Source organism: Rhinolophus sinicus, chromosome 3 (genome assembly GCF_057876585.1).
Source record: "Rhinolophus sinicus isolate RSI-liver-muscle chromosome 3, RSI-T2T, whole genome shotgun sequence".
Classification (NCBI taxonomy): Eukaryota; Metazoa; Chordata; class Mammalia; order Chiroptera; family Rhinolophidae; genus Rhinolophus; species Rhinolophus sinicus.
Genome location: NC_142503.1, coordinates 101,383,073 through 101,398,147, shown reverse-complemented (window position 1 = coordinate 101,398,147; position 15,075 = coordinate 101,383,073). Strand labels below are relative to the sequence as shown.

The 15,075-nt window shown below is 55.7% G+C and overlaps 1 protein-coding gene and 1 long non-coding RNA gene across 6 annotated transcripts in view; one reads left to right on the top strand and one right to left on the bottom strand.

Annotated features, from left to right (window-relative positions):
- Positions 1 to 5,883: 5,883 nt before the first annotated feature.
- Positions 5,884 to 13,882, bottom strand: LOC109457813 (uncharacterized). 3 transcript variants are annotated; one of them, XR_002139105.3, is made up of 5 exons: positions 13,746 to 13,882; positions 12,271 to 12,998; positions 11,450 to 11,635; positions 7,976 to 8,174; positions 5,884 to 7,571 (listed from the first exon to the last, which is right to left on the bottom strand). It is a non-coding gene; the product is annotated as an uncharacterized LOC109457813 (long non-coding RNA). The 3 variants fall into 3 exon arrangements; XR_016020756.1 differs by having other exon boundaries at positions 11,450 to 12,344; positions 12,939 to 12,998; XR_016020755.1 differs by having other exon boundaries at positions 11,450 to 12,998.
- LINGO1 (leucine rich repeat and Ig domain containing 1) overlaps positions 13,649 to 15,075 on the top strand; it is a 194,113-nt gene continuing 192,686 nt past the window's right edge. Inside the window, exon 1 of one of the 3 annotated variants that reach the window (XM_074328307.2) lies at positions 13,649 to 14,881. The gene's annotated coding sequence lies outside the window, so the exon portion shown is untranslated. The remainder of the gene's footprint in view (positions 14,882 to 15,075) is intronic. The other 2 variants (XM_074328306.2, XM_074328310.2) reach the window with 2 other exon arrangements.

The window sequence follows — 15,075 nt, the reverse complement described above, 5'->3', positions numbered from 1 at the left end:
GGACCCCCTATGCTTGGGGCTGGCAGAGAACAGGGAGCACCATGGCAGCTAAAGATGGTGCAGCCAAAACGGCAGGACCTGGTCCCTTGTGCCACCTCCCGTGCTCTGTCCGTCTCCTTATCTGTTCCCTCTGTGGGTGCATCCTTGTGGAAGGATGCTGTCATGCAGGGAGTCATGCGGGGTCTCCTGTCCCGCTCCCCACACAAGAATGCCTGACATGGTGAGGCCAAAAAGGACCACCCACGGAGCCATAGGTAGGGGAGTCATACCACTATACTCTCGCTGGCGGCTGGGTTGGAGACACAGGAGGCAGGAGCCTCACGATCCGCAACCTGCCGTCCACTTCTCTCTGCCAACCAACCTTACTTGCTGGCTGCAATCCGCCCTGCTAACCGCAATCCGCGCTTGCAGGTTCAGCCACCATCTGCTTGCTAGCCCCCATTTGCTGCGAGCGTAGCCACGGCAGTTATATTAGTGGCCAATGGCTCACTGGTTACAGCTGACTGCCAACTAGCCACAGCTGATGGCCATCTACTACCTGAGGCAGCACCTTTCCATGTGAGGGTGAGAGCCTGGAAACTGAACTCCTGGCTCTGTCCCCACATTCAGACATGTCACTGCGGCCTTTGGAGCCCCTGAGCTCAGAGGGGAACTGAGGCCATGCTTATAGGGTACAAGTAGAGAGCTGCGGTCAGACAAATCACCTCCAGTCTCAGCTCCGCCATGAAAGTGTGGCTTGGCCAAGTACCTGAGCCTCTTTGAGCCTCAGGTTCCTCATATGCAAATGGAACTAATTACACATTCCCAAGATTTTTGCGAGCATTAGAAATGCCATGAGGTGTCTGGCACACAGGGTACTCCTATAACGGCCCCACTACCACATGAAGCAGCCTCATGGCCCCATTTGTTACATTAGCACCTCTTTGCCCGTCATTGGAAATGTAACCATTGCCCTGCAGTAAGTGGAGGTCTTGTGACTAACAACTGCCTGGTGGCCATCAGGGTGTGCGGACATGCCTGGACTTGTGCAGCTGGATGGCCACTATCCGCTGGGGGGTAGAGGGGCGTGCAGCAGGGCTGGGAAGGGAGGCTGGGAGCTGGGAGTGTCCAGACTCCCCTGGGCAGGGACGTGGGAGCTGGCAGTCTTTAGTCAGCCCCCACCCATGACCACCACGAGGGGAACTGCCAAGGTGAGACTAAGGACTCCCGCAGGGTCCCTCATCGTCCAGTCAGCACACTACCCAGCTCCAGGCGCGCCACTGACACTGCAGTCTATGGGGTTGGGCTCCAGGGGACGCCGCGGATATAGAAAAGGACACGAATAATGCCCCCTGGAGGTGTGCAATGGAAACTTGTGAGCTCTTCAGGGTGGCAGTCTCAGAGCCCCACAGCTGCTGGGTATCCCTGCAGCCATGACAGCCCCTCCCAGTGTCTGCCTTCTCCTAGCTCCCTCTGGTGTTACTCCGGCTAGGGCACCGAGGCCTCTGAGGAATAGCCCTGAGCACACCGTGTCTGAAGCCTTGACGTCACACCCCTTCTGCCCTGCTCCAGTCTGGGAGCTCTCAGCGGCATGGCTGGGGCCTTTGCCTCCCTCTGTCTCCTGCCAAGCACAGGGCTGGCACATGGAGGCAAACTGTAAGATTAAAATACCAACGTCTTTCATTCTTCTACTGAAGAGGCATTCACTTCTCAGCCTCCAGTTGAGCCCTGGGTGCTGCTGGGGGGTGGAGACATGGCGATAGAGCAGACTGACCCTGCCCTTGAGGGGTCCCAGCCTTGTGGGGCGACAGACAGTCAGAGTTCAGTGTGACCAGAGCTATGATACATGGCAGGCAGGCAGCCATGTGAGCCAAGTGATGGACAGAGGGGGCACCCGAGAAGGTTTCCTAGATGAAATGACCCTTGAGTTGAAAACTGAAGGGTGGGTAGTGGGGTGGGGCTTGTGTGGGGCAGAGGAAAGAGCGCTGGACAGACCGGGAGTCAGGAGACCTGCACCCAGTCTCAGTTTTTTCTCTAAGTACCTGTGTGACCCTGGACAAATGCCCCCGACTTCCTCTGGGCCTCAATTTCTTTATCTCTTGTAATGGGGACTGGGTGACATCATCCCCAGAGCCCCTCTGGCTTGGAAGCTCTTGGCTTTCCTTCCAGGACCTTGTGTGGGAACACAGGTGGTGCCGGGACCCTCTGGGGCATGTTTATAGGTTGGTTATGACTAATCCAGACTTACCCCTTTGAGTGCCAGGAATGTTTGCTTTATTGTGAGTAGCTCTGCCTCCAGCAGCAGGCTGCATTTGGGCCCAGCTTTCTGGGAATGGCAAGGTCGGGGTCTGCTGGAAGTATGGCTGAAACTGGACACTTCCATGGGAGTGCTCCACTCTGGCCTGCCTGGACGGAAGGGGGATTCTGAGCGGCAGAGAAGGCCTGTTCTTCCAGCCTCCAGTGGCTCTCGGAGGACTGCCAAGCATCTCCCTTCACCCAACTTGCTTCTTCGAGGTCACTCTGCTGACTCTCCCTTTTATAAAGGAGCCAATTAGCACCAGCCAATCATCTCATGCCTTCCCTCCTGTGAGCTGGAACTGACCAATTACGCTTGGTATGGTCTGTCTGTTGTTAGGTGCTGAAAGCTACCTCCCTATTGCGGAGGGCTTGGGTTTTAAAAGTCCAGTCCTGGGTCTGGAGCTGATGTAGGAGGTTGGGTACTCCAGGAAGATGGATTTAAGATTTCCTCAGTGCAGTGTCCAGTGGGCTGTGCCCACCATCAGAGCTGTTGGAACTCAGGGGAAGGAGCGAGCACCTGGCCCAGGGCAGTCCTAGAGGACTTCCAGGAAGGGGTGTGGAAGAAGGGGTTTGAGGCCCAGCCTTGGCGCCCTTTTCTCCAGACAACGGACCCTCTCAGACCCCTGCCAACAGCCTCAGCACTGTCATCCTGGCAGCGTTAGATGTTCCCTGCCCCTCTGCCAGCCCTGGCACTGTCCTGGTCCCTGTGTGGCATCAGGCTCTAGGACCCTCCTCCTCAGCTCATGCACACCCAGGGCTCATGTGGGGTGTAGGACGTCTGCTTACCCCCAGGCCTGAGTCATGATCCACACTCCCTTCCCTGGCTCCACGGGCTAGGGATGGAGAGGACGCAAGCAGTGCCATGGAGGAGTCAGAGAGAAGGGGAGGCTGTCCTAGGTGTGAGTGAGTAAAGGTTTGGCGCTGGGTGAAAGGGTATGCATGTGTATCTGCCTGTGGATCTACCCCTCTTCAGCTGTGCAATCTTGGGAAAAACAACTTAACGTCTCTGAGCCTCAGTTTCCTCACTTGTAAAATACCTACTTCTATGGGTTGTCATAAGGATCAAATGGGGCCCAGTGTAAGGGAATTGCCTGGCACAGGTCAGGCACACTGGAGGTACTTAGTAAGTGTTTGCTGAAAGGAGGGCTTGAGAGCTCTCAAGTCTGGCAGTGGGGCCTGCATAGTTGCTCTGCCATGGAGCCGGACAGGGTCCTGTAGCTGGCTAGAGCTGGATACAACAAGAGTAACACGGGGCTTCTGCCTGAGACCTTGTCCCTTACAAGCTGGGGTAGCCGGGAAAGTGGGGGAGGGGGAAGCAAAGGGTGGAGAGGGTTAGCACCTTCTATTTCCCTATCCCCTACTCTTGTATCGGGGACACCGCCTTTTCTCTATGAGCGCGGTCCTTTCTTAAGTGGGGAGGGCCTCTGCCATCTGCAATCACTGGAATCTGGCTGCCTGGTTTCCTACTGAGATGGGGCGCCTGGGGGCCCAGAGAGGCAAGTGTGTGCAGGACCCCCAGAGCAATTGGTCCTGAAGTTACCTCATGGGGTTTCCCCATCAGGACTTGTGAATGGTGGGTGTGGGGACTGAGGAAGACCCTTAGCAGACTCTTGCTCAGTTTTAATTTGAAAGCACGGGTAGGACAAGAATATTTCAGGTCCCTCAGATTTAGGACTGAGGATTTGAGCAGCCCCTGAGGGCCCTTTTCCTCCTTGCCCAGAATGCTTCTCTCTGGCCATCTTTTGAACACAGCAGTGGAGACCACTGCCTTCTCCCCGGATGTGCATTCTGGAGCCACAAGCTGGGGGTACATATCTGGGTGTGGCTCCTGTCCCAGAGACGGAGGGCTGCCCAGGGAGGATGATGGTAATGGTGGTGATGATGGCAGCTGATGACATTTCCTGAGCCCCTGGCTGAACATCTCCTGTGGCACTCATCCCAGTTCTGGGCTACAGCCCATCTCATTGAAACACAACCTTTCCATGAACCTTCAGATGGGAATGGAGCCCCCCACAGGGAGGAGGGAGGGATGTATTAATTCACGAAGTTCACTGGATTCTCTGTGGTGGTGGTGAACCTATGCAATAGCTCCCCCTGTGTGCTCAGGGTAATAGTCCATGTCCAAATGCCAATTTACCTCCCTACTTTTAAAGAACATGTCCAGAGAACCAAGGCACTTTTGGGGTCTCCAGGCAGAAGAGGTATTTCAGGACCCTGGAGAGTACCCCAAATTCTTCAATAATGGGTGTAACAAGGAGTTGGGCTTTTCAGAACTGGTTCGTCCTGGGAATTCATCACAAAGGGTAGATCCTTGGAACCGAGGGCCCAGGGAACATGAGTTCCAAAGTCATTCATCAAATCAGTGCCTCATGTTCCACAGGGCCTGCTTGGCTGGGGCGGTGTCTTCTGGAATAGTGGCAAAAGCAAGGGCAGCCCAATTTGCTTCTCTAGTCTAAGTCTGCAAAGACACAGGTATCTCACTTTTTGCACTCTCAAGAGTGTGTGCAGGTGGGAGTGCTGTGAGCTGAGTCTGCCTGCAACACCGTCCTGGCGACTCTGGCGTGGGGGCAGTACTTGGCTGTTTTGACAGGCAGCGTGGTGCATGGTTAGTTGCAGACTCTGCAGTCTCACTGTTTGAAATTGAATCTTGGCTCTGCCTCTCCCAAGCTGTGCAAAATTGGGTACATGACTTAAGTTATGCATTATTCTACGCTTCAGTTCCCTCATCTGTAAAATGGGGATGACAAAGCTCCTACTTTACAGAGCGTTGAGACAATTAAACACATCAGGCACTTGAATCAGTTCCTGGCATTAGTTAGTGCAGTAACATAACATCATTACCTTTTAATTCCAAGCATTTCTGCCCCAGCTCTGACACCCCAGTTCTCCCCATGGTGCCCCGAGTCTTGCTTCCAGGGTTAGACTGGGAAGAGGCAGGCATTTCCTATTGGATCGCCTGTAGAGCTGTCTGAGGAAGCATTGGTTTAGGAATTGGGAGGCCCTACTGCCCTGGGACCTGAGGAGAGGTTGGGCCCTGGCACCTGCTTCCTCTCCGTTCCTTCTTCATGGTGGTTCTAAGCCAGAAAAGCCCAAGCTCACATCTTGGCTCTGAGCCTCAAAAGCAGTGACGTGGGCGAGTCATTATTAGCCTCTTGGAGTCTCATCTGTGTAAGGACAGAACAATACCCTTGACGTGGTTGTTTGGACGATGAGAGGAGGAAATGTAGGCAGAGGCCAAGTGCACGCTCTGTAAGTAAGTTGGCGCTGGAACACGCTGTCTTCCTGGCGTCTGGCTCATCTTGGGTCCTGGCCACTCCCCCACCTCCCCCTCCTGGTGGACGAGGTTCTCACCCCTTCTCCTTGACTTCCCGCTTAGTCCAATCCAGAGGATTGGGGACCTTCAGAGTTGGCCCATCCAGGCTGAAACCTCAGAGACAGAGGCTTTTAAGATAAAAGTAGGTTCTGACATCCTGTGGTCCACTTCTTGTGGCCTCGCCTCTTCTCTGTGCTTTGTCTTTGCCTTAATGCTCTGAGTTTCTAGACAGAGCTTTGTCCCATAGCTCTAGGCAGACACCCTTCTCCATCCTCAGCTTTGCCCCATTCCAATAACAAGTGGTAAAATATTTATTGTATTAACAGCTCAGATTTGACAAGCATGAACTGGGGGGTGGGTTCTAGGCCTTATCACATAAGTTATCTCATTTATAATTAGCATTTAATTAGCATCTAATTTTTATCTGGCACTGTAGGAAGCATTTTACATATCTTTTCTTATTTAATCACCCAACAGCCTCTAGAGATAGCTATTATTACTAATTTTATTTTACAGAGGAGGAAACTGAGGCCCGGAGGGTTTGAGTGATGCTTGGGTCACATGGTGGGGACCTTAGAGAGCCACAGGGAGGAAGCCTGTGAAGTCCTTAGCAGTGCCCAGCATGAGAAGGTGCTCAATAAAAGGTGACAGCCCTGTTCACCCTGGGTTCCCTCTCCAGGACCCCTAACTGAGAGGATTCCCCTTCATGCCGTCTCCCACCCTTGTCCCAGCTCTTCTGCTGGTCGGGAATACACAAATTTGCATTTGATGCAGGGGCAATGGTGGAATTTCAGGCACTGTGACCGTTCGGTGGGGGACACAGAGAATAGCCATTAGCTCTGATCATGCCTAAGGCCCCTTCCAGCTTGCTCTCGTGGCCACGTCCAGGGACTCCAGGGGCTGGGCTGTCACTAAGGGATTATTCATCTGCGTGGGGACTTGGACACAGCCATAGCCCCTCACTCATCCCCTGCAGCCTCTCTGGGCCTGGGGTGTGGAGGGAAGTGGGTTGGGACTTCTGGGGCTTCAGGTGCCCTTCTGCCACTGTCACGGGGCCTGGCCTTGACCATGACCTCTCTGAGATGCCCACATGGGCTGCAGAGGAGACCTAACTTCTCAGTGGCTCTGTTATGGGCAGTTCACCTTTGGGCCGAGGGCAGGTCTCTGTCCCTCTCTGGGCTTCAGTGTCCTCACCTGTAAAATGGGAGGGTAGGACTGGTTGGTCTCTGAAGGCTCCCCCAGCCCTGCCAGGCACCCCAGTAAATACCATGGAGAACCTCTCTCCTCCCCTGTGCCAGCTCTGCCAGAGGGTGTGTAGTGGAGGGTGGTAACAGAGGACCTGGCAGTAGGACGTGGGGAATGAGGCAGAAGAAGGAGTCCCAGGAGTTCCTAGCTCTCTGGCTTGAACAATGGTTGATTGGGGTGTTGTTTACTGAGATAGGGAAGAAAAAAAGCAAGAGTAGGTTTGGGGAGGGAAGATGAGTTCAGTTTTGGATCCAATGGATTGGAGGTGCTCAAGGGATGGGCCTACGCAGCCAGTATGGAGGTGAGGGTGGATTTGAACCAGGAATATCTGCATCAAAGGACATGTTCCCTCTGGCACACCAGCCTGTGCAGAGTGTGCAGTGTACTCAGTTGAGCTACTGAGGCCTAAGGAGGTGCCAGAGAGGGCTCATGTTCAGGGCAAGGCCAGCAGCTGGGAAGAGCAGCAGCTGGGAGAAAAGAAAGCTCTATCAGGGAAGGCTTCCTGGAGGAGGCCACTGAATGTTGCGTTCTGTAGATATCAAGAGAGGGTGAAGTCTGAAGGGGAACAGGAAGGAAACACAGTCACAAGGGTCCTTGAAGGCCATGCTCAGCAAGAATAGATGAGTTGTCCAAGGTCACACGGCTAATAAGTGGCAGAGCTGGGATGACCAGCAGGCCGGCTTCACTCCACAGTCTGTTCTCAACCCCACAGGGTAATGCTCTCGGGGCCTGAGGCCTGGTGGGAGGAGAGAGGGGGACAGGAGCTGCAGATTGCGATGGACTGAGTCTCTCCCAATTCAGACCAACTCTCCTCACCCCATATGTGGTCAAATTCCAAACCAGCAAAGAGACCACTGAGCTTTGACCCTTAAAGTCAGAGGATGTGATGCTGGGATTGTCCTAGTTTTAAGACAGCTCTGACTCCAGGTACAAGGGTGCCCACGCATGTAGGTGGCCTGGTAACGACTTAGCGCCAGTGAATGAGGTGCACCCAGGATCTCCCCTGCTCCTCAAACTGGTCTCACCATGCCCAAGAGTCTGTTAGTGCACCCTGACTTTGGAACAGACATGGTCTGACCACCCCCCTCCCAGGAGGGGTCACTTCTTTGGCTCCTCCCATTTCACACAGAGGGGACTCACCAGACACCTTCTCCTGGGCAGAAGGGGCGCAGCCCCTGCAGGGGACTCCCTCCAGGCTTTGCAGATGGCCAGTCTGCCACGTGAGGGCCTGGCTCTTCTGACAGAAGGGCAGGGAGCCACTGGGCCCAGCAAACCGCAGTGGTTCCAGCAGTGGAGATCGCCAGCAGTGCAGTGAGTTGGCAGTGTCAAATGGGGTGCACTATTCTCCATGCAAATTAAAAATTAAAATTAATCAAACACTCAAATTGATTTCCTTCCCGTCTGTTGGCTCTGCTGTGCCAGTCAGATGCCTGCCTGCCTGCCTAGCCTAGTACATCCCAGCTTCACACCAGGGCTGGGCAGCTCAGGCTGCTGCACAGGTCTCTGTGACAAGCCTGGGGTAGATGCAGGTACCTCATTCCAGTCTTGGGAAATTGGGAAGAGTGAATTAGGCTGGAAAGTGAACAGGAAGGAAGAGACACTACTCTGGTCCAAAGGAAACATCTGTGCTGGGCTGGGAGGCAGAACCCTAGGGAATACGCCTGTGGCCATCATTAATGACATTATGAGCCTGGGCACATTCTGAGCTCAGTTTCCTCATCTGTGGAATGAGGAGGGAGGCAGGTGGAGTAAGTCCCTCATGGTTCTAGCACTGGCCTATGGGTGGACTGGCTTTACCTAGGGTCTGACCGCCACCTCTCTCACCCCCACCTCACCCCAGCCAGCCAAGGGTCCTGGCCTCCTCCTGTCCCAGGCAGGCCCTGACCTGCCCCTTATCAGCTGTGCAACCATGGGCAAGACACTTAACATCCCTGAACCTCAATTTCCTTATGGGTAAAATGGGGGTCATAACACCAGTGTGTGGAAAGAGATTAGCATGCAAGAGGTTTAGTGGGAGGGATGGAGAGAGAAGCAGGATGCAGCTGAGGGAGAAGGTGGGCTGTGATGGGTTGGGACCAGAGTATCCTTTGAGGGGTTATTCTGAGTTGGGGCAAGAAGGATGGGCCTTTATCCCCTGCTTTGACTAGTCATTGGATACAGCTGCCTGTGGGGGGGCAAGGCCTTGGGCCAGGCACACCTCTCTCTTCAGTGAGGGAAGGCACTCACCTGTGACCTGGCAGACTCACCACCTCCAGCAGAGGGAGGAGTGTCCCGCCTGCAGGGTGTCTGGGCGGTGTGCCATGGTTCCCCCTACTCACTGCAGACAATCCAGGGAGGCTGGTGTGAGGGTTCTCTGGAGCAAGGTCACAAAGCCTGGTGGGGGTCAGCTCCCAGCAAACAGCAGTCACTTTGCTGAAAAGGCTTTGGGACCCTGCTTTCCAGCCTTCACACCCAGACACTCCCCAAGTCCCGCCTCTTAATTCTTTCCTTTTTTATTTATTTTTATTTTTGAAAATTTTATCGGGGAATATTGGGGGACAGTGCGTTTCTCCAGGGCCCATCCACTCCAAGTCATTGTCCTTCAATCTAGTTGTGGAGGGCGCAGCTCAGCTCCAAGTCCAGTTGCTGTTTTCAATCTTTAGTTGCACAGGGCGCAGCCCACCATCCCATGCGGGAATTGAACCGGCAGCCTTGTTGTCAAGAGCTCGCGCTCTAACCAACTGAGCCATCTGGCCGTCCTATTTATTTATCTTTTATTAATTAAAGTTTATGGGGGTGACAATTATTAGTACTACCTCTTAATTGTTATGTCTATCCTTGGACCCCTCTACCCCACTGCACCGCCTCTGCTGGGTGACCCCACAGCCTCCTCTCCAAGCGCCATCTCCAATTTCGCCCCCTCCAATCCATCCTCCTCATAGGAGCCAGGCGGAGTGTCCACACATTCGGATCTAACTCTCCGCCTCCCTTAAACCCTTCAAAGTCCAATCATCTTCTGTGGTATTCATGGATCTCCGCGACCTGGACCTGACCCCCACCCCCACCCTCACCGCCCTGCTACCTTCTCCCAGTGCGCCCTGTTCACCATCCTATTTCTCCCTTCAGCGTGTGAGTGGTGACTCAGGCCAGCCCCTGCTCTTTGGCGCCTCCGTTTCCCATCTGTAAACAGGACCCATAAGCCTGTCTCTGCCTGGTGGCACCCATGAGGGTGATGCAGTCCTCTTGGGGAGGTGTGCCTTGTCTTTGAGGAGAGTGGGCAGCTGACTAAGGTTTTCCAAGAGGGAGGTTTTGTAAGGTCAGCTGGTGTATCTGTCTGGTCCAGGAGGATGCTTGACAAGGGAGCAGTACACCTGAGGTTACACCAAGAAGCCCAGTTTCCTTCATCCTGTTTCCTGCCAGGGAGACTATAGGAAGAAAGAATTATTCCCTTTCACAGATGGGAAAACCAAAGGCCCAAGGATCCAATGTAGCTCTTATAGGCCTGCAGAGACCCCACGACATCTGATGGGGAAGTAGTGAGTGAGGGTGCTGAGTGGTGGTGGGGTGTTCAGTTCAAATGCCACTGTCTTCTGCTTCAAACCTCCAGGGCCAGCCCAGAGCCACCAGACTAAATCCCCAACTCCCTGTGGGGCTCACAAAACCTGTTGTTCCGACCCCTTGCCACTGCAACCCCATCTGCAATTCCCTCTTCCTGTTCTGGCCACATGGCCTTTCCTCCTTCCTCCCACCACAGGGCGTTTGCACGTGCTAGTCCCTCTCTGGAGCTCCTCACTTCTCCAAGTTAATGTCTACCCAGACTCACGATACTACGTGAAATGGCACATCCTGCCAGAAGCCTCTCCTGACTTCCAGGAACAGAACGGACCTTGACTTAACGGCCCCACAGCTATTCATAGCACTTGTCCCAGTCGTCATTTTACATTTCTTTGAATGATGGTTGGATATCTGTTTCCTTCTTTAGACTCTGAGTCCTCTGGTGTGTATTCCCCACACCTGACACAGTGCCTCGCATGGAGTAGGTCCTCCATAAATGTTCATGAAAGAATGAAGAACAATGGCTCTCAGTTCAAATCCTGTAACCCCACACTAAACCTTGATTTTTCCCTTCTCTGAAATGGAAGCAATAACACCAGGGTTAGTGTGAGGATGAATCAATGAATGAAAACTCCTGACACATAGTAGGTTAAAAGTAAAGAGGAGGAGGAGATTGGAGTAGGCAGAGGGTAGTCAAGGAAGGCTGTTTAGGGATAAAAGGATTTGAGAGGTGAATGGGTTGTGTGGAAGCCAAGTGGTGGTGGGGGCAGGTGGGGAAAGACGTGGAGGTGGGCAGATCAGAAGAGAGACAGCAAGGAGAGCCTGGCTGGGTGGGGTGTTTCTCTGAATGCTTGGTGACCCTCTTTACTTTTCAGCCTTTCCCAGGAAGCCAGGGTTTGGCTGAGAAGACACGCAAGAAATGGCCACTGCCTCCTGGCACTCCATGTGGGCCACCCAGCCGCAGACTGGACCTGGTTTGGTGACTGGGTCTGGGACACTGCCAAGGTCTCCCCCACTGGCCTCTGGAAATGGCTGAAAATAGCAGAGGGGCCCCTGGTAGGCATCTGAAGGGGCACTGACCCAGTGCTTGAGGCAGGAAGCAGCCAGCTTTCAACTTCTGGTGAAGGGGCTCTTTCCTGGAGCTGCCCACACGTGCCTGGCCCCTGGCCCCCAGCCCCGCAGCAGCTGCTGCTGCTCTGCCAGTGGAGAGCGGTTCCTCCAAGTGGGCCTGTTCATTATCCATGCTTTGCCTTTGTGTAAAGCCTGCTGGGAGACAGAGGTCGTAATAGCTCCTGGCCCTAGCACAAGGGCAGGACACAAGGGGGTCCGAAGGGGACCTTTGCACATGCTTGGCTCTGTGCACAGAGGCTGGATAGCGAGCCAAGGCCTGGACCTGCTGAGGGAAAATAAATGACAGACTTCCATTCATTGCCCCTGTGGTGCAACAAGCTTGCCCCCATACTTAGAGAGGAACTTGAGGCTCAGAGAAGGTGTGCTATGTATCTGAGGTTGCACAGAAAAGCTGGGGGCATAAATTCCCAGTACAGACACGAAGGCTGTGTGGCTCCCAGAACAGGAGAGGGGGAGAAATGGACGGGATGTAGACTGGAACTGCTGCTCTGCTTGTATGTCAGAGACTCTGGGGAATGGCTGTTTGTCTCTGTTTGACTTTCCTAGGCCCCACCTGGGAGCCCTGGGAAGACTCCTCAGGAGGTGTGTTGATCCAGAACAGGCAAGAACCATGAGCTCATCTCCCTCGAGGCTCCCAGAAAGTCTGGGAGGAGGGCAGAAGAAAAATGGACAAGCAAGGAGGGAACAGGGAGATAGTAGGGGCCTTTGGGATGGCCCACAAAGCCAAACTGAGATGTGGGGAAGGAAAAGGCCATTTGCTGAATACCTACTGTGTGCTGGGTCATTCTTGTGCATTATTCCTCATGAATCCTTCACCAATTGCCTTAGTGGCTGAGTATTTCCACTGTACAAAAGAGGACACTAAAGCTGGAATTGGCCCTGATATGCTTAACAGCAAAGTCTGGGGTCTTTACAGGGCACCTGGATAGGTGGGTGCCCAAGTCTGGCCCTTGCTGCACTCATTCCCGCCACAGCCAAGGAGTGGGGGTGGGGGTGGGGCTTCTCCCACTTCCCGCTCTGGTCAGCAGGGGGAGACTGTGTGGCATCTGGCTGCAGAGACAGGGCGCTGAGGTTGGGACTGGGCCTCCGGGAGAGGGGGCTTCTCTCAAAAGCTCCTGGATTTGGGGAGCCCTTAGCTATGCCTCTGTGATGGGTGAAAGATGGAGAGGGCTTCTGCCTAGATTTGCTAAGGGGCAGCCTTGCTGCTGCCCCAGAACAAAGTGAAACTCTTCAATTCAGGGCTCTTACAGCCTCTCTTCTCCATCCTTCCGTTTCCCACTTCTAGGTCTTTGCACATATTCTTCTCTTGGCATGGGATGCCCTATATACCCCTTTCCTGTCTGGCCAACTCCTACTCACCCTTCAATCCCTGACTTCAATGTTACCTCCTCTAAGGAGCTCTCCTGGACCTCCCCCATTCCCCAATGTTCCATCATACCTCCGGCTTTCTCATTTTTCGAGGATGGGAATGTGTCCAAATCGTCTGTGTCCCCAGTACCTAGCACAGGACAGGGCACATAATAGATGCTTAGTGAATAAATGGGCAAAGGGTCTGTCTGGGGTGGGAGTAAGAATGGAGGACCAGGAAGAGGAAATGTTCATGTAGCAGCCCTATCCAGGATAAGGCTGAGCAGGAGTTTAGGGGTGCACTTTACTTCCCAGGGTTGTCATGACGATCTAGGGACATCTGGGATGTCAAAGAGTTCTGCAAACTGTAGTGTGCTGTCCCTGTAGGTCCCTGTACCTCTCAACTTTACCTTGCTCTACTGATGAGGAGAATGGAGAAGGTTATAGAATGAGGGAGCGGGCGGACCAGGCCTGGTGAGGGTGGGGTGGTGGTGGCCTCAGCACTCCGAAGCAAGGAGTGGGTGGGATTCGGGGGTCTGAGGGCCTGCCGTGGGTCTCCCTCTCCTATGGGCTCTAACCCCACATCAGAGGTGAGACATGGCCCCAGAGATGATGGAAGTCAATATCTTTTCAAGGAAGGGTAAACTGAGGCCCATAGAGAGGCAGACATTTGTCCAAGGTCACACAGCAGGACCAGCATGACAGGTGTTCTCACCCTGGGCTCAGATTCGGACAGCTGCTTCTCTGATCCCTCCTCCCCGGCCGCGCGCTCCCAGCGCCCATCGTGCACTGCCTCCACACCCCCAGTCGGCCCCTAGGCTTAGCAGCCGACAAGCACTGAGCGCCCCCTGGACGGCGTGGTCTGGGCGGCTTCCGACCGCCCTTCTCCTTGACTCACCTCCAGCTGGGAACGGCCCTGCTCAACGATTGCGGACAGGGCGCCGCCCACACAGCGCCACAGCCCCGGACTGTCCCGGCGCGACGAGGACGCCCTACTCGGTGCCTCCGGGTGGGGCAGGTCGAGCCCGGTGCATTATCCCTTTAAGCCTGGGAGAGATGGGAGCTGTCAGCGACAACCCAGGCTAGCGCGGGACGTCGCCGCCCGTCAGGCCGGAGCGAGGAGCCGCAAAGCGAGTGGAGAGCGGAGGGGACAGCGGGGCCGGGGCCCGGCGGGTACCCTCGCCGCCCACTGCGCACTCCAACCCTGGGCCCGGCGAGCCGCGGGCGGCACCAATGTAATGCGGAGAATGTGAGGCCGCGCAGGGCGGCCGGTAGCAGAGGGCGCGGGAGAGGGCGGCGGCAATGTAGCCGGAGAGACAGCGGGAGACACAGCGGACCAGAACCTGGGGGAGGGAAGGGATAGATAAGGAGAAAGGACAGGAGGTAAAGAAGGGGCAGTGACAGAAGAGGGGAAAGGAAGGAGCAGGAGAGCACGCGGCTGCGGGCGGTGGCGCGGGCGAGGAGGGATCCGGCGCCTTTGGGTGCGAGCGCCGGCAGCCCAAGTTGGGCGCCCCAGCCGGGGTTCAGGCTGGGAGCGTGACCGCGGCCCGGCGTGGCATGGTGGCGCAGCAAGGACGCCCGAGGGCTCCCCTCTGGGAGCCCCAGGGGACCTGAGACGAGGCCAGCCGGGAAGGGGGACGCAGGTTCGCTAGCGAGCACCGCGGGCCGCGTTCTGGGCTCTTTGTGGTCGCCCCAGGAGGGCGAGTGGGGCGTGCGGAGCCGGGGGTGCGGCGAAGGGGTGCACGCGCGCGCGAGTGTGAGAGCCCCGGAGGGTGGGAGCGCGCGTTAGAGATTCTGCTGGCATCGCTGCGTGGAGGGCAGGAGGCAGGAGCGGGCGCGCAGGGGAACGCGGGGGCTCTCCCGCGCACAAGCGCGCGCGCGCGCACACACGCCCTCCTTCCTCGCTGCTGCTGCCACCATCTCGGAGCCGAGCCCTGTGGAACGGGAACCGGAGCCGGAGCAGGAAGCGGAGCGGAGGCGAGCTGGGGATGCGGCCCCGGAACAGAGCTGCGCGCGGACTGCGCGCCCGGAACGGTGAGTGTGGCCAGGCCCGGACGCTGCGGCGAGGCAGGGATCGAAGGACGCAGGCCGGGAGCTAGGGTGTCTGCCCGCCGGCGCCGCGTGCGCGTCCTCTGATTGGGTGGGAGTCTCGGGGCAGGGGTGGGGGTTGGATGTTGGGTGCGCGTCCGTGGTGCGTGCACGCGCGGAGCGGGAGGGGGCGCGCCCGG